Source organism: Molothrus aeneus, chromosome 3 (genome assembly GCF_037042795.1).
Source record: "Molothrus aeneus isolate 106 chromosome 3, BPBGC_Maene_1.0, whole genome shotgun sequence".
NCBI classification, from domain to species: Eukaryota; Metazoa; Chordata; class Aves; order Passeriformes; family Icteridae; genus Molothrus; species Molothrus aeneus.
This window is the reverse complement of record NC_089648.1, coordinates 94,447,376-94,473,398: the sequence shown is the minus strand read 5'-3', so window position 1 is coordinate 94,473,398 and position 26,023 is coordinate 94,447,376. Positions and strand designations below refer to the sequence as shown.

At 39.3% G+C, this 26,023-nt stretch overlaps 1 long non-coding RNA gene across 1 annotated transcript; it reads right to left on the bottom strand.

The window, feature by feature from the left end:
- Positions 1 to 16,841: 16,841 nt before the first annotated feature.
- On the bottom strand, positions 16,842 to 25,424 carry LOC136554185 (uncharacterized). Its single transcript, XR_010783291.1, has 5 exons — positions 25,365 to 25,424; positions 23,882 to 24,038; positions 19,729 to 19,828; positions 18,534 to 18,641; positions 16,842 to 16,945 (listed from the first exon to the last, which is right to left on the bottom strand). It is a non-coding gene; the product is annotated as an uncharacterized lncRNA (long non-coding RNA).
- Positions 25,425 to 26,023: the final 599 nt, after the last annotated feature.

The following is a 26,023-nucleotide window of genomic DNA, read 5'->3' as shown; positions in this document are numbered from 1 at the left end:
GTGCTATATGACATCTTTGAAAACTTCAGTGGAAAGGGCCATTCCTCAGCAATCCATAGTGGCAGGGATCACTATGACTATTTATTTTATATTGCCAAGCAGGATCTGCAAAGAGCACTTAGAAATCAGAGTGGTCAATTTCTTTCAGATGGCCTTTGGTGGGTGAAGATTTTTCACTGAAAGAAGTTTAAGTAGAGGAGGAATTACAGATAGCTACCTTTGCAATCCTCCTGTGCATAAAGAATAAGTTTACAAAGTCAAGCAGTCTAATGGAAGAAAAAAGCAAATTCATGGAGTTAGAGGATAATCCAGGTGGGAAGAAACTCTAGGAGATTGCTAATCCAACCTCTTTGAACCTCTTGTTCAAAGCAGGGTCAGCTAGGAGGTCACACCAGGTTGCTCATGGTTTTATCCACTTAGGTCCTGAAAATGTGCAGTCCCCCAGAAATCTGCTCCATCGCTGGGCCATTCTCATTTTGTTAAAGTTTCTATTTCCCATGCTTTGAGCACTGTCCTGTTGCAATTGAGGTTCATTCTCAGCCTGCCTGTCTCTCTCTTCTTGATGACCTTGTCATAGGTCCTGGAAAGGCTGTTTGTAGGATCCCCTTAACCTTTTTCTTATTTAACTTTAGGAAGCTTAATTAAAGTTTCCTTCTCAACTTTATTTTAGTTTCCTCTTGTATGTGCATATGGCATGTGCTATCATAGAGTGTCTAATTACCCAAACAAATGCCTTCTTCAACAAATTACTTCTTTCTTAAGATTTCATTCTCATTTACCCAAAAGGATGGATGGCATCCTACTTAAAGGGTAGGCAAACTTATTAAATTTTTATCCTGGGTTGTTCAGCATGTGCCCTTATTCTTTGTTTACAGCACACTCCTAAAATTAGCCTCCTAAGAAGGTTTTTCTCATTATAATTAATTCTATGTAAGATTTGTGCAAGAATTGGAATTTGCATTACATGAAATTGCATAGAGTAGTCCTGTATTTTTAATTTCTGATTAGGAAAACAAACAAACAAAAAAAATGTTTCTGCAAAATATTTTCAGATTACAAATTGACCAATTTACATGGAGCAGCTCAAACTGAACAAAGCTATACTACTTAGATTACGTCATTTGTTTTCATTATTTCATAACTTCAGATACCAAGTGGGCTGGAAGTTTATTATGCTTAGTTTATAAGTAGGAAATTGAAGGACATAATAAAAAATTTTTAGGACAACTGTGTGTTTTGTATTTCTACACTTAGACAACTAAGAACATTGTTAAGCAGAGAGTCCTGGGCCCTTGTGCTCTTCTGAATAACGGGGTGAACATTTGTGAACCTTAAGGAGACTTAGGTCTCCTTATGGAGACTAGCGATACTGTAGAAAGAAGGGTCTTGAGTTCTCTCTTTTAATCTTTGAGGATTTTCACAGCATCTTGACTTAATTACATTTCCAGCTGTTTTGGAGAACAGAGTGCAGCTCATACATCTGCTGGGAAGGAGAGCTGCCAAAAGTTGACACTCTGCTTACAAGTCCAGAACAAAACTAAAAATAAGTGATGGTTTACTGATTTGAATAGTCTGCTCCCAGACACAGTAGGTTTTGGAGGAGAACACACAGAGAGGGCCAGTATCTCTGCTCAGAACAGAGATCCATATCCTCTGCAGTGGGGGGGATGCGCGGCAGGGCATGGACCACAGCTCCCCAGGAAATGCATCCCTGGCACATCAGATTTAGCTTTTAAGGGTGGATGTAATTCTGTTTCTGGGGGCTGTAGAGTCACCAGGGGCCTCTCACCAGGAGCCCAGTTTAGATGTGCTCCTTGCTGGCAGCACGTGGGTGCTGTGAAGATGTTCAAAATCCAACTAGACACAATCCCAGGCAACGGGCTGCAGCTGACACGGCTGTAAACAGGACTAGATGGTCTCCAGAGGTGCCATCCAGCCTCAAATGGTAAATGATTCTGGGATTTTGTGACTTTTTATCTCTGAATTTGACATTTCAATACACTGTCTACAGAGAACAAAATGAGTGGTGCTTGATTTCATTACGGCTCTTTCTTTCTGTCCTCCTTTTAAATTATGCTCAGAAATCTCTTATTTGTGGTCTTTAGACTCTTCATGAGTTTTTGGGGGGTTTCTCCATATATTCTGAAGCATAGATCCTGAACACTACCATTACTGAGGACCTCTGTGGAGTTATGCTCAGGCTAAAGTAAGGTGTCTACACAGTCCATAGTCCCATCTATGCTCTCAGATGGTGGAAAAAGGATATCATTAGGTCTTGCTACCCCTGAGGCACCTTTGCTGCATCATCTTCCTGCAACGTGGCAGCTGTCAGTGTTTTTACCTGAGTTTTTATGGTTCTTAATGGTCTTTTTACCCATACACTTATCAGTCACTTTGAACCAATTGACCTTTCTGGGTTCCATAGCATCCTGTAGCAATCATTCTACAGCACATTTTTGACTGCATGTGTTTGGTTTAAAGTTGCTGCTTAAGTACATTTGTTTATTCCTGTGTTGTGACTAGTGAATAATCACTCCCTCTTCATGTCCTCCATGAAGCTTATGATTTCATGCACTTTTAAAATATTCACCTAAGCACCTCTTCTGTGCTAAAGCATGCTAATCAATCTTCTTATAAAGCAGCTGTTTCATACTCCTGCTCATCTTTGACATCTCCTACTGTTTATTCTATTAGACATATCCACGGGCTGGGAAAACAGGACTGTGTGTGATGCTTAAGATATGGACAGTCAGTAGCATAGTATGTTTTATCTTTTTTTAAAAATTATTCTTTCCTTTTCTAATAATGTGTAATGTTTTATCTACTGAGCAGACATCCTCCTAGAAAAATTTACGTTTCTTCCACGATCCATTTCCTGAGATGCAAGAAGTGATCTAGGTAGAGCCTTTTAGTAGATAGTATCTAATTGGAGTTGTTTTTCTCCATGCTTTTACATTCATCTACATTAAAATTTATCTGCAATTTTCAATTTTGCTAGACCTGCAGCTTTCCCATAGCAATACCCCAGTTTTCTAAGGCAGTGCTTCATCCACTCTTTCTGGCTTTGCTGTGCTTTGGTTCTGCTACCTCATCATGATGTAACTGTGGCCTTTCTGCACCTGCCTTCTTCAGAGTAAATAATTTGTGGCCATGCCTTTGGTGTTGAATTAAAATGCTTCATCTGTATCTTTATCATATGTACCTATCCTGAGTAACCATCTCATCAAATTTTTTGTCACTAATTTATTCCAACTACTTAAGCTAGAGACAATTTGAGCTAGTTTATCATATTTTAAAAGTCAAATTTCACTGCAAACTCATGTCTATTGAAAAGCATGCTATAGTCAGACCATGAATAATATATTCCACAAAAATAGACGTATATGATCAACTGTTCAGGCATGGTTACTGTCTAGTATTTTAGTATCAGAGAAGGCAGAATAACTACCAAAAAACATTTGTCATAAACAATTATATTTACCTGTGCCTCCTTAATGGCTGTGTATTCTTCTATTGTAAGCACTGGGTCTTTCAGACCCTTCCCTTATATGTATTCTTTGTAGTTTTTGTAAGTCAAATAGCCTTAATGAAAGCAACTGTTCTTTTTAGATCAACAATAAAGTTTTGCCCCACTCTCGGGTTTTTTATTCTGTAAATCACCCTTATACCCATCCTTTGAAACATTTCTTTTTTCTATAATAGCTTGGCATTCATTATCTTGGTGCTTTCAAATAAAATCTCAACAGTACTGAAAGCCTTGCCCTACAATAAGGTCTAGGAATACACTGTTCTGATTCTCCAGGACTATTTTTTGTAGGATCTTGTTCCTAAAAATTGTGCCAGAAATAATAGTCCTCATTTTCACCTGAAAGCAGACCACATTTTTAATCAGATTCACAGGACATAACATACCTCTTGACACAGCTTTATTGCACTGTCAAAATGCTCTGAGTGTGTCTGCAACTGCTAATTCTTTCCCCACTTGGCATTCAATTTGCAAATCATACATTTGTAGCTGAAAAAAAACAAGCTCTATTCTTAGCTGCAGTAGAATGGTTTGCCAGGCCCCTTTTGGCACTGTCAACATGTGGTTTATGGTCAGTGTCAGCTAATGGTGGCCTCCCATAAATAAAAACATGAAACGTGTTTCACTCATGGACCGAGACCATAGCCACTTTCTTTATTTTCATTTATTGGAAGCTTGGTTTCACTTCGTTCCTATGATGATTATTCTATTGGGGTTTTTAAGTTTTAACCACACCATTGTGCAATGCTTTCCTTAGAGCCATCAGTGAATAAACTTGTTTTGCATTTATCATCATAGCAACTCAGGACTGAAATCTCATCAACCCTTTTAATATCTTCTTTTTTTTAAGGGCCAGAATGAGTGTTTCGTCTCTATCAAGATACCAATCTATCACAGCCTGGTTCACTAAGCACAGGAAAAAAACCCTTTTATTTACCATTTCTTTAAATCTTCCCCTTGTTTCTAGATAGGAGGGTTTAGGTGTAAATATATGGCATCTTGGAGTTGACATCTAAATGAAGAGTGCTTTTTCTGCACTGAATTGCACCTGCCTGGATGGTTGTTGATTCTTCTTTTTGCTGTGTGGCTCTGAATCAAAGATCCTACTTCCCTATCTTCTTGCCTCAGACTTAAGTATTGTGGGATTGTGGGGATTTTTCAAATGGAGTACATAGAAGATAGATGTGAACCTCCTTCTCCTTTGAACAGAATCTTGGAACGTGTTTGACAAAACAGGTTCCCCTGCCATCTCCAATGAAGGCATCTGTTGGATGAAACCAAGGGGTTTGGCCCATTTCTCATGCGGTCTTTACTATTAAAGGAACATGTTTTCTGTACTCTGTAAAATGGAGTGTAAACACATCACGCAATAAGGAAACTGGGAAGAAATAATGAAAAGATATTTCTATCTTAATATTCCTTTTGCTTTTTTCCCCACACACAGGTATATAAAGTTGATACCACAGGAGCAAATAAAAAATTTGCTGCAAAGACATGGTAAAGTGAGCTGCAGACTTGCAGCAGAAGAGTAGCCCATGGCAAAATGAGATGGACAGCAAAGCCAAAAAGACAAAAGCTGGCTGGTGAGTGAGCTCAGCAGGAAGTAGACAGGTCATTCCTGGGAAAGGGCAGTGATGCCTCAAGGTACGTGAGGGACACTGACACAGACCTCTCTGATGCTACCCTGAATATAAACACTGAATTATGGCTCTCTGTTTTCTCCTGCCCGTAAGGTTGTTGCTGGTTTTTTTCCTCAGAGCATATGTTTGCTTTTGGCACCACCTTGGCTTCTGCTCCTCTGCCCATATTAGAAGTGCTGTGTCCCATTAGCTCTCAGGCTTACTGTCCATTTGTCATCACTGCCCTATGAAGCTTGTTTGAGCTATCAGTACGGTGATGTTTGCTGTTCCTCCTCTCTGTATGTACCACAGAAATGTGTGTCCAAGGTTTTGTATCTTCTTTTCCATATGCTTAACATTGGCAGTGCTGTTTGGCAAAGAATACACAGCTTTTTGTGTCATTTCCTTGTGGAATTTCATTTTGAGCTCTTGTATACTTTTCTATCCCAGCTCACTTTCTTTTACATATCTTGCTGGGCTTAGGTATCCTAAAGAATGTCATTATGGTCAAGTATGCTCCTTGCCTTGTGGAAATCTAATGGCTTTGTTCAGAGTTTAATTTTGGGACCTCCACAAGAGTCCTGAGGCATTCTGTCTTTCATGTAAATTCAAATGTATCATTTATTATGTGATTTTGTTAGTGCCATATACCTTCCAAGCTGCAACCTTCAGCTGTCACCCTTTGTTCAACTATTTTTACTTTTTACTTCTTAGTGTGTTAAAACCTGTTTCTCAGATGTTTCATCATCATATGCAGATAAAGACAAGAAATGGCAGAGGAAAATGTCAAAGTGAAATTATGCAAAATCAATAGCTACACTGTTGTTTCTATAACACATATGAAATGAACGTGCTACTACACTGCACTGACTGTACATAATTTTAGCTTTCCTGAATTTTTTTCAATTACTATTGCTCAGACTTTCCTAAAAATGCCACTTTCAGAAATTCAAAATATGACTAATATCAGCCTTCAGACTCTGACATCTATGAAGAAACATGTCTAAAAAAAGGGCTGATTTTTAGTAGAAATTGTTTTAGTCTATGAGCTGTTTAAGCATTAACTGTAACCTGCTGTCTCTTTTTACTGTCCCTTAAAATTATATTTCAATAAACTTCTTTGTCTAGGACTGCAAGATGGAAAGAAAATTAAATTTTGACCTACCAAGTGATGCTGAAAGAATATGTTTCTTGTGTGAGAACATGAAAAGAAAATATTTGTTGCCTGCTTTCTCCTCTAACACAGACCTAAATGACCCACTCTCCCATCTTAGCATCTTAGCAGAGAATATGATTAAGTTTCTACTTCTGAAGAGCAGTCATGTATTTTCCATAACTCAGCACCACAATTTGCCTCTCCATAAAGCTATGCATGCTGACTTAAAAAATGGAATTACAGAACATTTGGGTTAGAAGGAACCTTTAAAGGTCATCTAGTCCAACATCCCCTGCCATGGGCAGGGTCATCTTTCAATACATCAGGCTGATCAAGACCACATCCCCAGTGTGACCTTGAGCATGTCCAATGATCATAGAATCATAGAATGGCTTGGGTTGGAAGGGGACTTTTAAGATCATCTAGTTCCAAGCCCTTGTCATGAGCAGGGACACCTTCCACTAGACCAGGGTGCTCAGAGACCAATCCAGCCTGGCCTTGAGCACCTCCAGGGGTAAGGCATCCACAACTGCCAAGTGTGGGCAACATATTCTAGTGCCTCAACACTCTCACAGTAAAAAAACTTCTTCCTAATATCTTAATTTAAACCTACTCTCTTGCAATTTGAACTCATTCTCCCTTGTCCTGTCACTAAATGGTCTTGTAAATAATCCTGCCCCATCTTTCTTGTAGGTTCTCTCCAGGTACTGGAAGGAAATGATGGGGCATTCAAAGCTTCTTTGGGCAAGCTATATGTTTCCATTCTTATCCTAAAGATATTCATATTTAATTTTTATTGGTGCTTTTCCTTTACTTCAGTAAAGCAACTTTTCTTATTCCGGCTGGGAGCTTTTCTTCAGAGGAGCACTGATGTGTCAGTCAGTTCTCCACCCACAAGGACCACTTCCATACAGCAAGACCACTTCCATACAGCAGACCTGCACTGGGACCAAAACCCTCCTCTGGCCTTTGCAGAAAAACAGGCATTGAACAACACCAGGAGCAGAAGGTACTCTAACTCTCCACAGCACTTATTAGTAGAGAAAAATCTTCCTACCCTGAGTTTAACCACTAAATAAGAATTTTGCAACCTGTCACCCTTTACCACTGGGAATTTCATGTTCTGCAAACACCCTCACAGCTTCCTTGGGAGTGATGTTCAGCAATTGCAGCACAGTCCAAGGTCTCCCAGGCCAGAGCACTCCCTGGCACGTGCGGGTCTGGGGCTGTCACGGCACAGCGGGGCTGCACTGTAGGTAGTGCCAGCTGGGAGAACTGGGCACAGGTGGCTCCCAGATACCACGTCCTACACACTGGTGTGGCTGCCTGCACTTAGTTTTCTCTGTTAGATAGTATTTCATTTTTTCTGCATTTCTCCCTTGGAAATTTCATAGATCAGCCAGTCTTTTAAGTCACAGGTACAGAGTCAGTGGCTGATTGTGAGCTGCCATGGCCTCCTCTCAATGTGTTATTGTTTGAACATCTCCCTGTTTAAAAAAACCCTGCTTGCTCTAATTGCAACTTTGGGCAGCATCTTGGCACAGTGCACTCTTGAGGTTTGATTGACTATTTGTCTATTTTTGTCTTCTGTGGAATGATTTTTCTCCTTTCTGAGGAGCATGGCATGGTCTTTGGAAACATCTCAAATCTCAGCCACACTAATTAATGCAAAGACCAGAGGGTGAGACATTCTCTTCTTCCAAAATTCCTGAGTGCTCTTTTTGGTTGGATAAGCTCAAGCTCCTCATACGCAATGGAGCTGAGCCAGCTGACACCACTTGTGAATCTGGCACTTTGCATTTAGACAAAAATACTGTTTCATGCAGAATCTATTTTTTAGCTCTAAGAAAAAAGTCCTGGAACTGCAATCACAAAGGGGTTTTACAAATGAGTCTATAATTTAGAGCCTCAAAATCAGTGTTCAAAACTTTATCCTGGATTAGATATGGCATGTTTCTGGAAGCACTCTGACCCAATGTGCTGAACAGGTGATGCCTTCTTCTTAAACCCTCCCCACTAGAGCTCTGCATGGAGTACACTAGGGCTGGGCAAGCCTACCTGAGCAATACTTCACCAATTTCGCTTCCCAAAATATGTGTCAAGATAGCAGATGCAGACCCCTTGTTTGTCATCGTCCTCACTTGTTCAGCACTTCTGTGATTACCCCTGGTATTGCACATGTGTGAGAGAAATATGACTTGCACCCGAGACCACCACACTTAACTGCACAGGGCAGGGTGAAAATATTTATATTTCCTATGGGTCTTGTTCCACTTACCTGGAGGAACTCAATTCGCAGTAGTGCAGTGAAATAATGAGGATGAAATTCTTGTCCCTGGTGAATCAGAGCATCCCAACAGATAAGGGGATACAAGGATGCCAAGTGTGATGAATTTTGAGTATAAAATAAAATTAAAGAAATATTTAGGCTCTCACTCAGGTAGATAAGCATATTGATCACTAGCCTGTGAAATATATATTGCCAATCCTGGATTCAGTCATAAGTATGTATTCTCTCTCAGCAACCATGAAAGGCCTTTCATTTTTTTTAAATTTAATTTAATTGTGTTTTATTTTATTTTATTTTATTTATATTTTTGCCATTACTGGAGTTGTATACATTGATGAAGAATAGCCTCAAATGATGGGGAGCTAGAAACTAACTGCAACATGATTTTAAAGCAGTGAGATATCTTGCATGAATCTATATTTCAAAACAATGTTTGACATGTATAATTTTCAGTTGGGTAGGTCACCAAGAATTCTTTTCCCCAGAATTTAAATCCATTTTTCTTTGTTTACACTCAAAATATTCTGCATTCCCCAAGTACAGAAAGCTACTCTAACTATAAAGCCTTAAAGTTGCAGCTTTTTCTTTTCTGTCAGTTCTAGCAGTAAGAGACTCTTATTTATGACTTTAATATAAATTTCTTCCCTAGTGTATTCGTCAAAGGCATTGTCAAAATTCTTGGTTTAAGTCATAAAATTTCTTTATTCCCAAAGGCATTATTCTCTATCAGAATTTTGTCTATTTTCACCCTTAAAAATGAAACTTGAGGTTTTCCTGATACTGTGTTAATTTTCTTCATCTTTATAATTCTTTTCACTGACTGTGATCCTTCTTGGATTTTATGTATGTGCTTTATTTTGAACTTAGGATGAACCCAAAGAGACTCCAGTTTCTCTGAGAAACTGGTGGGATGGACAAGAAAGGATTTGTACCCCTTTTCATTTCTGAAACTTTGGACTGGAGACAGAGAATGATACCTAAGTACAAGCTGCTAATTCAATTTGAGAGAGCAGATGGCTTAGATGACTCAAATGTCCTAGGGCATTTAAACTCTATGGCCCTTGCAATGACACTGAATGTTTATGTTCAGGTAACTGATTCCCACCTCAAGGGTTTAAGACACCTGAAGTAAGGTAGCTAAACATGGGTGTTTATGTGTGAGCTAGGTGCCAAGCTTACCTTATAGCCGGCAGGGCTCCATTTAAACCAGTAGCTGGAGGCACACTACCCAAGGCTGCATGTCACTCCATGTTTGTTTTTAATTTTCATAAAGAATATGTAATTGTCGTGGTTTGGCCCTGGCCGGACACCAGGCACCCACAAAAGCTGCTTACTGGCTCTTCCCTGCCACAGCTGGGCAGAGGAGAGAAAAAAAAATTAACAGTGTTTTATGAGATGAGGTAAGGACTGGGAGAAAACACTGCAAGGGCAAAACAGGCTCAGCTTAAAGCCACAAAGTGAATTTATTACTAACAGAGCCAGAGGAGGATAATGAGAAGTAAAGTGTGCCCTTAAAACACCTTTTCTTCCCCCAATCCCCTTCCTCCTTCCCACTGACAGCACAGGGGGACAGGGCATGGGGTTTTGGTCAGTTCATCACTGAAATTTTCTTCTGCTGCTCTGGGAGAGCAGTCCTTCCCCTGTGAGGCCGTGGTGTCTCTCTCATGGGAGGCAGTTCTCCAGGAACTCCTCCAGTGTGGGTCCAACCTCACGAGCAGCAGCCAGACCTCACAAGCTGTAAAAGTGAGTCCCTCTCACGGGCACACAGTCCTCCCAAACCTGCTGTGACCTGGGTCTCTCTTCCACAGGGTGCAGTCCTCCAAAGACAGGCTGCTCCAGCCTGGAACAAGGGCCCTCTCTCTCCACTGGGTCTCCCACTGGACCACAGCCTCCTCCAGGCATCCACCTGCTCCATCATGCACCTTCCTCACGGGCTGCAGGTGGATCTCTGCATCCCCCATGGATCCCCATGGGCTGCAGGGGCGCAGCTGCCTCAGCAAGGCCTCACCATGGCCTGCAGAGGAATCTCGGCTCTGGTGCCTGGAGCACCTCCTGCCCCTCCTTCTGCACTGACCTTGGTGTTGTCATGTTGTTTGCCTCACATGTTCTCACCTCCTCCTCTTCTCTGACTAGAAAAAAACAACTTGTGCCCACTTTGTTTTTAATTTATTCTTAAAAATGTTGTCACAGAGGCATTGCCAACCTCTCTAATTAGCCCAGCTTCCATCAGCAGCATGTCCATCTCCTGCTGGACATGTTGGAAGCTTCTAGCAGCTTCTCACAGAAGCCGCCTCTGTGGCTCCCCCACTACCAAAAACCAGGCCATGCAAAACCAACACAGCAATTTACCTTGTATGTCACACTGGGGTCAGAAGAAATCACTCCTCAGCCAGAGCTGTGCCAAAGGCAGTGCACCATTGTCCTCTTTTCAAAAAAAGTGGATTTTCATGTGCATTTATTTGCTGTGAGTCATGTGGGCTGTAGAATTAGCCAGAGCCATACAAAAGCCTTGCACCAAGAGCCCACCATGCAAGGTCCCATAGCAGAGTCCCACTTGCAAGCTCCATGTCCTTCTTGGTCCTGGCTGTCATGAGTTCCCACACTTCTCCTCAGCTCAGCAGCACCACTGTCCCTGGAAAACAGAGCTGGGGTGCACTGGCACTTCCAGGAGGGAAGAGATCTGGCCACATGACAGTGGGATCCCTGGCTGGCAATGCCTCACTGCCACATGTGCTGAGCAGAGCGTGGCAGTGCCCTTGGCCCCGTTACAGGGTCCACACAGCACCGCTGAGAGCTGAGGGCAGGGCATGTGCCAGACACAGGAGGTGGCAATGTTGTGGGGCAGGCACAGACTCACCACAAGCGTGTTTTGCTCTTCAGGATGCTAGGGATACCCAGCTAGGCCTGCCAAGATTTGTATGCTAACAGATTCAAACTCAACAATTATCAAAAATTCAAATATCTCTTTTCACTGAAACTTGAATTTTGACACAATTTGAAAAACTGGTCAAGATGGAAGAGGATCACATCTGGACATTTTCATTATGCCATCTATCTTGAAATGGGAAATAGTTAGCATCAGAACCATGTTAACTACTTGGAGCCTCTAAAATATATCCACATCATAGGTGTTGTAAGTCAGTGCCATATCTGACTAGATATATATCTGATATGTGTCTTAAGGCTATAATTATTACTAAGATGCTGAAGATAATGTCCCAGCAACCAACTTTTATTCTCAAAGAACTAACCGATTTATTTTTCCATAGGAAATGCCTTAAGAAAAGTGAACAGACTAAATAATTTTTAACAGCTTAATTTTTCTCCTAAGGGATTGTTGAAAACTACTTTTAAACATCACTCCCATGTATCAATATGCAGCACATTACTGGGATGTCAAGTTTGAATAATATCTTCCATTGCCACAAAAGTACCAATGGGAAGATATTATTCGCTAAACATTTATGCAGCAGAACTAATTCTGAAAAGCATTTCTCTTGTGTTTTCTGCATTGTGGACTTTTTCTCTGGAAAGGTGTGAATGATCTCCTAATATTGAATCACGGGTAACAAAATTACTTGTAAAGAATTGGAATCAGATGGCTTTTTTTCCTTACTGCACCAAAAGTGTGACTTACTTCATGGAGAGAAAGGGAAGGAGTTGTAGGAAAGATGTTTCTTCACAACATGGCTAAGGTGAGAGCTGCTGGTGCCTAGCACACAAATGTACATGGGCTGAACAGCAGAAACTACTGGCCTTGACAGAGCTGAAGCCCCTTCCCTGTGGCTGCCCATCATGTCTGGCAATCACCATTCACTGCCACCCCTGCAAGTGGTGTTGAAGAACTCAGGAGGTTCTGACAGTGCAACTTTAAGCACAAAGACAATGACTCATCTTGCATCATTCCCAAAGATCACATTGATATGTGACTCTGTTGGAACCTTTATTGGATTTTTTTCTGTCAGATGGTAGTATTCAAAAGTAGATGAAAGAAGGACAGGGTGATGCGGGTTTGAAGAGTTAAGGTGGGAGAAAGGAGAGTTACTGTCAAAGATGAAAGAGAAATATTAAAAAATTCTGTTGAAAAACATCTAAAGTAAGTTCCCTCCCAAAATTTTATGGGAAAAAAAAAGACGGGTATTAAACTCTTGTTTTAATAAGTAGTTTGGATGGCCCACTCTTACTTGTGGGACAAATTAAGTTCATAAGTTACTGATATTTGGGGATGGTTGAAATTCCTTTATGCTGTGAGGCCAGATTAATGTCAGTTGATGTCTGTATTCTTATTGTAGGTACCAAATTGTCTTTCAGAGTAATTTTCAGTGTATCTATATACAGGTATCTGTATACCAGTATCTGTATATGGGTATGAGGAGAAATAGCAAAGCTCAATTATAAATAGTATTTATGATTATTTGTTGTACTTGATGATCTGGGTGCAATACAAGTATTATGTGTTTAGTAACAACCAAACACTTAGCTCCTAAAGAGGTTTCAGAAATAACCCTGTTCTTCATCTCAAGAGGGATGATTGCCTACTTCAGGTTTCCGTAGTAGCAGCAAAACTTTCAAACATAGATTTCTGTTTCTAAATGTCAGGGTGAGTTGGTCAGACAAGTTCATCTGCAATTTCAACCTGTGAAAAGACCTATAGTATCACCTAGGTCAGGGAAAACACTCTAAATTTAATACATTAGTCAGCCACAGTCCTAGGAAAAGAAATACACGTCAGCTTCTACCAATTCAATCTGTGGAGAGCTTCTTAGGGGAAAGCATGCAAGCAATTGTGGCAGCACAGCTTTAACTTTAGATACCTATTTTAACCAACAGCAGAATATTTTGGTGAAAACACTTAAATACATTTTGAAGACTGTGATCTTCATGACTTCTAAGAGAACTGTCATATCATTTTCTTTTTTTAACAGCACTTATTTTTAATAATTTTTGGGTGAAAATTAATTGAATATAACTGAAAGAAGAAAGGTTGAGGCCTTTTAAAATATAAATATTAAAATCTTCTTAATTTACTTATCACTCTGAAGTATGATAACCACATCAAACACAGAAGAGAGGAAACATCTGACACCCTTACAGAAAATTAGTAGAGACTGTATAGTAATATTATCCAGAGGACACTTTAAAGACTCTCAAACAAATTTCCTTAGGTAAATCTTTTTCCTTCAGAAAAGATATTGTAGGGTTATTTTGAAACCACTTGGGTTATGTTATTACTTTCAGTAGAAAAGCTATAAAAACATATTTTGTATAAGCAAAAAACATAAGAAATTCCCACCACTAAGTTTTTTCTAAAAGCCTTCAAGGTACAGTGGGGAAAGAAAAGGAAAATAAAGCTAAGAGGAAAAAGTCATCTATATCATGCTGTACCCAGTAAATATTGCAAGGTTGCATTCCTCAACCTACTGTAGTCATCCTGCTACAGAACTCTGTGTGTTTTGGATCCTGCAATGTTCCCCACTTCTGCTGATACGGGCACCTTTTGGGTAGCTGACATTTTTGCTGCCATGGGAGCTGGAGGACAACTCTGGCAAACACTAGCTCTGATTCCTTTGCAGATGGAACACATCCCCCTCAAAAAATATATTAATCTAACCCTTACTGTAATTTCCTATTTTAAGTAAAATTTTAGTTCTTCTGATGCCTTGAGAGGCTGATCTGGAACAGATCAGAGACTAGACAGAGCTAAGAGAAGAAAGTAGATATTTATCGGAAGACCTTAAAAGGATACACCTTGGGCAGCACAAGAGCCTGGCCAGGGCCACACCCAAGAGGGACCTAAAATGGTCACAAAATGGATGACCAGTCACAAGGTTTCACACTTTTATAAGTCTGGGTCTATTTGCATATTGGGGTTAATTGTCCAGTTACAGCTTCACGTTGTGATGTCCCCTCCTTCATGTTTTCCCTCTTCATTCTGCCATTGTTTATGCTTTTTGGGCCTGAAGCTTGTAACCAAGGTTGTCCTTGGTCTCAAGCTGGAAGAGGATTGTTTTGTCTACCTACTCTGTGAAGAGAGCTTACTAACACTCAATAGGAAGCTCAGAGCTACACACCTAGGCAGCACAGAATCTAAAAAATATGAAAGCTAAAACTTAAGGCATAATTTCTCATAAGAATTTACCAGAATATGATTTAAGTAATCATAAACTTCAAATATTTTAGCATGAAAGATATTCTTATATATTAGGACCAGAACATTGTACTCTTTTGCCACTCTGGATAAAATCTCACCTCTTGAAACAGATTGGTATTTTACTCTTCAGTTCAAGAGGAAGAAGAATTCCTATACTGAGCCCTTCTTTGTTCTAAAAGGATTGAAATAGTCCATGAAGTAAGGGCTTACATCATCATTAACGAAGACAACCACAGTCTTCAGCCATTAATAACTGAAGCTATACTTTCATGATATAAAAAAATGAAAATTGTCCTTGCACATATAAGCTCTAACAAAAATATGTTCAAAATCCAGAGGAAACAGTAAAATGCACTGAGTGATCAAACAGACTGACATCTGAGTATCCATGAAAATAAAGGGTTTAAATAAAAATTGCAGATTGGAACAATGCATATCAGATGCTTTCTTGGTCGAAAAGGAAAATACAAATCAAGCACACCATTTTTTTTCATAAGAAATGAAAATACAGGAGTCCTGTCCCTGCAGCAAGGGCAGGACAATGTCTGAGACAGTCACGCAGCTCTGGTAGAAGATACATGCAGCTGGGGGTGGCTTATCAATAGAAAAGAAATTCATAAAGGAGTTGACTGGGAATGTGAGGATATGAGAGTGTCCTCTTCTGCTTGTTTTTCCAGTTGGAAGTTTCTGCATCCTGATTTGGAGCCAGCCTGGCATCTGGAACCAATTCAGGAGAAGCATGAAAAGCTTGGAGGTAAAGCCAGTTCTAACCTGGCTGCTGTTTCTGGAGAAGACAGTGCCTTTTCTGCTACCAGCTCACCGGCTTGATGTCCACAGGGGCTGTTTGTAGCCCTCAGTACCTGTTCTAAACAAAAGGTTTGCAATGCAGAATAGGGAGCAAAAGGAATTGGAAAAACAAACCCAGAAATACGGTGTGTTGAAGACCCTGTGCTTTAAGTAAGCAATTCAAAATCCAAATTGAACTCCCCCAAGGAAGAAAACTGACAATTTGCACAGTCAGTTTCATTCACTGTCATGAGGTTCCTCTGGTAGTCCCTCAAAGCCACCTGCCATAGAACAGGGATTACTTGGCATTCCCTTAGCATGTGGGTTTTTCAGGGTCTGACATTTGATTATAGTCTCCATTCTTTATAAATAAAAAGTCTGTACATATTTTTAACAAGAATGCTAATGCGTGTGTGAATGTGTTATGTATATAATAATGTGTACGCACACTAAATTATAATATCTAATGTATATTTTGCTAATTTATCTTTTTATATATATGAGATGTGAAAAGCATTGCATAATTCTAGAAAACTGTCTAAACCAACCTTTGAATCACTGCTGATTATTGTTCAATGATTTAAGAAGTTGAGTGATATATCACAAACTGACATTTTTATTTTATTTTCATGTTGCCTTTTGTAGATAGATGCTATCCCCAGGCAAGGCACCTGTTAGATGCCACTGTTATCAGAGGGGTGGCTTATTCCCTAGAATGCACAGAGACAGACATCAAACTTCTAAGCAGAAGCTGCAGAGGAGCAGGCTTCCCGAGCTCATTACTTCATGGAGGCCACAGAACATCTGCAGGGTGATGGCAGGCCGTGAACAGACAGGCACATTCTCTCTCTGATGCTCCTCACCCCTTATCCATTTGCACCTCTTCATTAAATCATTGCCATTCTCAACATAAAGGCCTGGGAGGCTCAGGGTGCTTCACAGCACCCCCCTGACAGCATCAGTTCTGGAAAGAGCAGGAACGGTCCATGTAGACGGAGGAATTCAGGCAACTTGGCTCTCAGAGATATTTCACTGAAGGCCTGATTGAGCACATGCTGCCAATAAATTACCTCTCTGGCAATCTTTATCTCTAGTGCTGGTTTGCAGCACACTGGCAGCAGGCAAAGGACACCATTCCCACCTGGAGATGACAGAGATGCTCTCTCAGATGACACAACACCTTTTCCCTTTCTCTCTTTCCTTCTGCAGAAAGGAAAAACACAGCTGTCAGCTTGATGCAAAGCCAGGTCCCAAGCCAGGTCCTCCCTCACCTCCAGCATGATGTGGCTGGCAGTCAGGGTCTCAGTGAACGAGTCCTCACCACTGCATTTCCCTGTCCCAATCAAAGCAGGGAGTATATCCATGTGTTCTGCCACTCCTGGGTCACCGGGCTCCTCAGAAATGAGATGCCCTCTTCCTAAATATGGAAATAGGAGAAAATGAGATAAAGGGAGAAGAAAGGAGGAGGAGGAGGAGGATGGGCTTCTGTAAATGTTGTCCTTTCTTCTGGGCTTGAAAATAAGTGGTGTCTACAGTTTCCACAAAGTCAGAGGTGGTGAAGGCAGGGAGCTCTGCCCACAGCCCTGCCCACAGCCTCCCATCCTTCGTGGATGGCAGCAGTGCTTTTCTGATGGAGGGTGCAAGGGCTGGTCACCAGCAAGTCACTTGGTCTGTTTGCAGAAAGACATGGATAATATTTAGGAAGTAGAAGGGGCACCACAGTTAATAAACACTTCTTTAACTATTATCTAAATATTTTCAAAGTTTACTAGTTGTTTAGTGCAAAAAAGCTGAGAAGAGATACCAGATTTGACATCAGCAGGGATTTGGATGGGAATTACTGACAGAAAGTTACACTGCTTTTTAAGATAAATTCGGTGCCAGACACAACAAAGAATACCATCATTGCTGCAGAAAAGAAAGGTCAATGAAGTATAAAAAAATACTGTAAATTAACATTTATGTGCAGGAAGATTAACTGGGAAGCCTAAGAAACGAATTACTGTTTCCTCCATCTTAACTTGCTATTCCATTTATTGTATTTTCATGTAGAGAAATTAGATATAGTTTTTTTATATTTAGGCCTAACTTGGAGATGATCTCAGAACATTTTTAAGGGAGTGTTCTTCTACATGTAAATGAGTCTTATTTGGATATTACCCCTATGTGACAGTGAACATGATTTTTTATTCAGTAGTCATGAAAGATCATTCATGATGTAGAAGAAATTATGCTGATATTTCTTCTATGCCCTTTAGTACTTATTAAAACCCCACTGGAACTGGCAAAAAAAAAGTTTAAATGTCTTTCTGCTTTTTATTAACCTTTCAATAGATTAATATATTTTCCCCAGAAGTATTTTGTTCAGTGCTGAACCTCTTTTTTATTTGTTACCTGTATAGGATAAACTAGGGTTCAATGTGAAGAACATTTTTACTGTGTGGAGAAATTACATTAATATGATATTAATATCTGTCTGTCCTTATTAACTATAGTTTCTAGAATTTGAATGTGGAGAGCTGGTGCATTTTATCATTTTGTTTTTCATTGAAAGAAACTTAATACATGTAGAAAAGGCTGCATAATAAGACTAATCATTAAGATATGTTTTGATGCAATGAAAACTCCTTAATTACAGTATCCTAATCTGCTGTTTACACATTACACTTCTGTAAGTTACATCAGTGAGGTGTCATATATTCAAGGTGTTTCATGGCATGGAAAAACAGAGACTTATTTTTCAGTTCTTTACTTTCACAATAAACAAGTTTTCCAGAACTGGGCAAGTGGGTCCAATGATCTTCATGTCCTCTATATCTCTAAATCAAATTTGCAAATTGGGTATGATAACAGGGCTGAAAAGATAAAGAAGATTACGTACATAATAGAGTATCACACCACATTTGCCAATTAGTTGTCTTTTTAATTCCCTGTATAAGGAGGTGGCTATTGCCAGGGACTTGTTCTTCTCTAAATAGAATCCAGTGTTCATGAAGCATAATTACCTGTTAGAGCAACTGCATTGATGTCCTTCATTTAGTAAAACCCCTGTACTTCAAATATGCAGGCAACTGTCATAGTTCCATCAAATTCTGTGGAATAAGCTACACATGCTGCAATAAAAAATGCAAAATTCCAGTAAAAGCAACAAAAAATTTTAAAAAGCACAGTGAAGTATCTAATCTCAGCAGAAGAAAAATTTCCTTATAAAAATATTTCTTTCAAAATTCAGATATTTGTTTGCTAACTGTCAGAGCTGAAGAGTGTCACAAAAATTTATCTTTTGTATGTGGGAAATCAGTGGCTGATGAATAACATAAATGACTGTTGGAGAAATAAATTTTGAAGTATATGCCATTATAGACTCTCTCCTAGTTAACTGAGTTCTGCTGTACAGTGTAATTACCGAAGAGTTTCATTTTTTATTTTTATTTTAACAAAAACAAACTCTTCTATTCTGATTACAGTTGATAATCAAACCACTAGCAGAACACGTTTTTATTAAAATAGTGCAGTTCTCTTCAAACGTTTTGTGAAGTCTTGTCTTTTTCACTCGTATTTCATTTATGTGAGGGAAAAAACAGGTTGGAAGACTCTGGCAATGTCAAAATAACTAATTTTTACATCTCTGAATGAAAGTCCTATGGGTTTTTTTATGGCAATGGCTTTTTACTTTGGTTTTTGTGTTTCATATAGATATATGCAAGATGTATGAAAAATCTAAATTGGAAAGAATTGATCCATTTGAAATTATGTATTTTTCTTTTTGCTGAACACATTAATACTCAAGTCTTCCAGAACTGGGATCAAAATGTGCCTAGAAAATTCTGCAGTTTAGAAAGATTTTCATTCTCCTTATAGTTCTAGCTTTGCCTTAAGTTATGGAGCAGACATGTTACCAGAGTAACATGACAGATGAAATGGCCTCTAATAACTCTCTGATGTCTACCCTGGAAATGTGAACAGATACAAAAGCTTTAAGACTAGCAGCTTTTGAGTGTCAGCTTGAAATTCAGAGACATTTCTCTCTGGTGGCTCCATTTAGCAATTCTTGAAGAGTAGAACTGAAACAAAAGAACTACACATTGTCTGAGTATTTTCTTCAGACAACTCTTATCCACCCTGCCAAAGAGATGGAGATGCTCTTCTGGAGAAAATTAACCCTTTGAAACCTGAGAAAAGTTCAAGTCTTGCTTTTACCTTTCAAAATTTCCTGCAAACCATGCAGTGGTCATTGGCTTGTGCAAAATGAGTCTTAGCTGTCTTGGAGTGGCTGCCCACGGTTCTCTCCCAAGTTACCCTGGCATCAGCAGAGAAAGGGAAGCAGAAATAGGTGAAATTTGGCATTGTTATTCTTAAAATGGAGGCAAAATAAACAAAGATCTTAGGCTTTGGGAAGGAGAGATTATGTTTTCCAGAGGTGGCACAGTGGATTTGTCAGGGACCAGACTTCCCAAAGATATCCAGATGCCCTGACTCGTTGGCTACAGTAATGATAAGTTATGGTCCAGACTGTCACCAAGTCTGATCTTGTTTTTCAGTTGGCTTCAACTGATTGCATGCACCTAGTACTGCCCAAAAAAGGTCTGATGCCAGAGGGAAGGAAGATGAAAAGCTTCCTACTCAATTGCTGGCACGTCCTGCTACCTTGCCTCTCCTGTATGACAGCAATAAGACAGAGTTGATGGCAGAGCAGCTCTAAGCTCAGTTTAAAGTTTCTTACCATCATGATTGCTACAGTTGAGAAGTTCACTTGATGTCCTCATCCTAAGCCTTTTCAGGGATGCTTCTATGGAAGCATTTCTGAGTCAGCAGAGGTCAACACAGACCATGGCCAGCAATATGACACAAAGAGGGTGTCAATGTTCTGCTTGATATTGTGGTTTCACCCTCCTAGACCTACATCTACTGCCAGCAACGGGTAGTCTAGTGTGCAACATTAAAAATGAGAAGCAAACTTGCACATTCTCCAGCTGTTAAAACACTGACAGCCCATGGTGTCCCTCTTGCTGTGGCAGCTGTTCCCATTCACTGAGCATTGGCCAGGGGAGGGGATGACATGCCCAGACAGGAAAACTGGCAGGGCTTCTGGAAGTAACAGATGACAGACAATGCTACCAGTAGGACATTTCTTACAGGAAAGGGAGTGGCTCAGGCAACTCTACATGCCCAAATGAAGCTCCTGATCAGAAAAAATAGAAGTTGCCAATGTGCTGAGCACATCAGAAGCTACTGCAGGGTTTACAAAAGCAAACTGTGGCTGCGCAAACCTCTGTCCTTTCTGTCTTCAGAGATTAATCAGATACACAGGACTTGTTGAAAATCTGTAAGAACTGGGAGGTGGGACAAATCAGGGCTTGTACAGTGTTAGTTTATGTCCCCAGAATAGGAGATCCTCAGGTTGAGTATCAGCCTGCCAGCAGGAAAACTAAAACTATTTAAAATGGGTTATATAAAGCCAATTATATAAACAAATTGAGATAATCTCTATGTTTTTTCTTGGTTTCTGTTTATTTTAAAGTATATGGCAAGTTTACTTCCCTTTTCTATTTTACTCCATCAATTAGCTAAATAAAGTTCTGACAGTATTTATATACACTAATACATGCACATAAGCTCTTTTACCAATAATGTAAGCAACATTTATAGAAAATTTAAAAAAACCTACATAGTAAGTGAAATGCCTACCTTTTTCATTGTGGTTTTTTTGGGGTATGTTTGGCTTTTGGGGGGGAGGTTGTTGGGTTGGTTTGGGTTTTTTTAAATTTTTAATGGTGGAAATAAATTCTACTTTAGAAGAAGTTTCCAGTACTGTAGTGAAAACTATCAGGAGAACCCATAAGAAACTTGTACAAAACTGGCTGTTTATAGTTGTCCTGCTATATTATAATAATAGCACTCAGGCATTGGAAAGATTTCTCACATGCTGTAACTGTAGTTGTGTAGTTGAATTCTGATACTTGGTAGTTTGACACCCAGTCCTTACTGGAGCAAACGTGGGGAGAGGCTACAAACTATGCCTATATACAACTCATACCATATTGATTTTTAATACTATGCAGTTCTAACAGAGAAATACAAACAAACTACAGTACAGGCAATTACACAGACCACATTTAGAAGTAGATATCCAGGAAGGAAAAGATGAAGCCCTCCACTGGATTGGCAGGTCTGCACTCAGAAAACTCTAAATTCACCTGTCTCTCATAAACGTAACTACAGATTTAATAAAGAATACCAAGATACTGGAAAAATAAACATAGAAAAGAGATATTTTAAGGCATAGGCACTATATGTTTTATGTTACACTATCCAGGCTGTGTGGTTTGTGGTTTGGAACAAAAGCAATTGCTCAGTAATTTCTCCGCAACACTAATAATAACAGTCTTGTATGCCAGTAACCTGCCAATGAACTATGGCCAGAAACAAGTCCTCAGGTCCATATTCCCAGCTGGTAAAATGGTCAGAAGTGCTGCACACACAATAGCTCCTACTGACAAGCTGAAAGATAATATTCCCTTGTTGTTCACAGGAAAAGATGTTTAAGATATAACTTGAAGTGGCCAAAGCAGAAGGAAGTGTTTGAGCATCTATGGCACAGTAAACTAAGAAGGCCAGCTGACCAAAACCCATGAGCCTGGCACTGGGCCAGAGGCACAATCTACTGCATCCCTTAGAATCCCTTAGAAATGTATTTGGGGATTCTATCCCACCTCCCCAAAACAGTACATCTGGCAAATTCCCGTGCCTCTTACAGCTCAAGCCAGGCAGCTTAGGCCATTGTGCCATGTGAGTGATAAGAAAAGAGACAAAAGAGCAGAGTGGTAGAACAACCTTGGTTTGTTCAAATATCAACAAGGTGCTTGCAATCTTTCAGATATTATATTGAACTAGTCAATAAGTCAAACTCAGGGCTGGTTTTTGTTGAGTTTCTTTTTTTAAAGTGGTGCTCAATTGATATGTAATTAAAATTTTTAAGGCATTTTAAAATTATCTACAGGGTGACTGAGTCAGATTTTGATTGGTTGTGTTTAATAACAGATGTTTGTTAGTACTGTAGAGCAATACACCAACATAATACAAAATGTTCTGCTAGAAATGCATATTTGTTATAAGAACATTTAATTGATTTACCTTGTGGTAATAATTATTTTTACACTCAGTCACATATTAAAATAGATGTATTTCACACAACGACAAATATAAAAAACATCTCACTAACTAACAGCCTCTTGTGTCAGAATTATCCTGGCTGTGAGAACAGTCCTCTCCATCTGTGGTAGATCACTGAAGAGAGAAGCAAACTGTTGTTTCTGAATAGGGAGGAAGAGTATATGTGTGTAATCATAGGCTGTTAAATCACCTCAAGGATGATAGCAGCAAACTGCCAAAAATTGATGGGGATCTCATTTAACATCATCTTAAATAACAAATTGTTACTCCAATTTTACAGTTGGGAAAATGAGGGATATAGACCTGCTGTGTAATTTCTCCACATCTGCTCAGGGAGGCTGCTGGCAGTGCTGATAAGAAAACACTGAGCTCCTAGCAAACTAATGGATTGTTGTCCTGTCCTTCATGCACAAGGCATCCAAGATAAATCAGCAGCAGTTAAATCAGAAAACAAGAAATCTTTAAAAAAACCCAAAGAAAACAAATGAAAACAAAAATCTTAATTTTGATGCTTTCTCATAAGATCTTATCATTTTCTAAACCCTCAATTAATTCTCACTCTTAACTCATTCCATACAAGTACTTTAAAGTTGAGACCCTAACACAATTCTGGCCAAGATCTGAGTTTCTTTTGGGTCCTGTTCCCCACTAGCTTAGAAAAGGAGAGCTGAGCATTTTTGGGTTCTCTCCTGCAATGCACTACATTGCCTGCATAACTTCCAATTGAGCAATTAACTAGTATACTTAAAATGCAGAGTTTTCAACAAAGCTGAAATAAAAAGATCTTGAATACTCTACTCCTCAGCATGCTGACTTACTAGCTCAGACAAATGCTCTTCTGATAAAAAAAAATGCAGAAAGCTCACAGCTCCTCTAGAAAAATTATTTAATATTAGCATTAACTTTTCCCTTGTTTATTTTTTAAACCCTTCATCCTAAATTGTTCTTAATTATCCTGCAGAGAAAGTTTTCTTTCAGGCAAATCCCTCTATTGATCCTGCCACAAACCTGACATCATAGGAAAATGCTTGTCAAGCCCCACTCTGCTTGCCTCTAAGAGGGAACAGTCTGAAGCTAGTATCAAATCTCAACTTTACTCAGACAAAGCTGTCTGGAACAAAATGGACAGAAATGAGCTAAATGGCAGCATGGAAAATGCTGAACCCCTCTGGTAACACACCTGCTCAAGGTGAGGGAACGTGGTGGGATGCTCATAGCTCCTTTCCTGATATCTCCTGTAGGTATCTTTGCCTTTCTGTCTCCTTGGAAAGAGTTTGTGCCCTCTGAATAACTGAGCAAAGTTAGGGGTAGGTAAAGTAGGGTTTGGGGCTTCTTTTCTGCAGAAAACAAGGACAACTTAGGGATCAATAAATGCCATGAAATTCTCTATTTAAATTAGACAACAAAACAAAACAAAACAAACCCTGACAATTGCTATTTAATACCATTATCCCACTTGTAAATAGAGTCATAGAACTTTTCAGAATTTAAATCAGAAATAAAACAAATTTAAAGGTGTAGCAGTGCAGTAGACTACAACTTGTAGCAATCACAGGAGTGATATGGGAATATTTATTTTTATATGTAAAAAAAAAAAATAGATATGTTATTAAGCATTTTGTCAGAGCTTCGTGACAAGACCCTGAAATAATCACATTAGGAACCACAAAACCCATGATCCTTAGGGAGGCAAAGTCTTCCAGACCTTCTCTCTTTTTTTAAATATTATTCCCAAAGCAGAAGCAGATCCTGATGATTGGAGGAAGTAATATAGGTACCCACAGTTACACAGAGAAATTGAAATACAAAATCTTGGAGGAACATATTTCATAGTGGTAAAGGTTTGTAGGGTAAGGCTGCATTTAAAGTAACAATAAATATAAATGCTTAGTCTTCCTTATATTATTCTGGCAGGAGGACTGCATGTAAATATTAAATTCATAATTTTGGTTTGTTTACCTGCAGTTTCATGTTTTCCAAGAAATCGTTAAGCTGCAGACTCCATTTTAAGTAATTGTTAACACCTGATCTAGTGCAATGGTTTGACAGCTGGAAAGTGTAACACAGAAAATGTGTAGGAATTTGCATTTCCACAGCCTAACAGCAGTCAGACTTCTGCTACTCTGCTGCCTTTGTACCAGCCTCTTTCATCAGATCATGCATTTTAATGACAAAGCATTCAGTAATCAGTTTGAGAAGACTTAAAACCAGGGATAGAACCCGACCTTAAAAAATGCAAAAACCTGGAAATATTCTCCAGTGGGAAGCAATTAGAATACACAAAATTGGGTGTTATTGAATGCTGCAGGAGGCAAACAGAGCAGTGCAGCCATGGAAACCATCAGCAGGTCCTCTCTGGTGGAATGCACAGAACCTCGGAGGGATACACACAACTCCCAAAACTGCACCTCCTTCCTTCCTCTGCTTCCTGCTTACTTCCTCTTCTGCCTTGAAATGAGTCATCATCAGTGAACAGGTGAAGAGGAACTGTCAATCAATATGCCTCTGTGGATTCCAGACATAGGCTCCTGAAGTGCTTGTCAATAAAGAAAATTTGTTCTTTCCCCCATAAAATATGTATGATTTCTTAGTTACCTGAGGCCCCAAATCACAAGACTATAATTTTTTTTTTAAAAAATGGTGTCCCACTTGAAATAATTTACCAGCCAGCAGATGAGTGCCCAAAAATGCCACAGTTTTCAGTAGAGGATACACAGCTTCTGAAAAGAAGCAGAAATCATATGCAAATGAGCCAAATAGGCAAAAATAGGTATTTTCATAACTCATAAACAGGTTCTAGCAAATAAATATAACCTACAAAAATCAACACTCCATTACTCTTGCCTTATTCTTTCTTAACTAGAGAACCATATGTGTTATAAAAACCCCTAAAATAACAAAAAATAATGAGTGGTATTCATTACTGATGTCATTCCACTGAATCTAGCACAGACACAGTGGGGAACAGAATCTGGATAAGCATCTCAACTACCCTTATTAGATGAGTACTACTTAAATAAAGTCCATTCAGCAACTGTTCCTGCAAACCCTAATCCTTTTAATATGTAATCATTAGTGATAGTTATTAAGAAAAAATAAGAAAAAAGGAAAAAGGAAAAAGGAAAAAGGAAAAAGGCAAGGAAAGGCAAGGAAAAAGGCAAGGCAAAGGCAAGGCCAGGAAAAAAGGAAATAAAAGAGGTTAAACTTAAGACTACTTTAAAACACATAAGATACCATACAAAATGGTATTGCAGAACCATTTGAAATATGTCAAAAAGAAATAGAAAAAACACACAGACAGCTTTCATTGTGCTTTTATAAA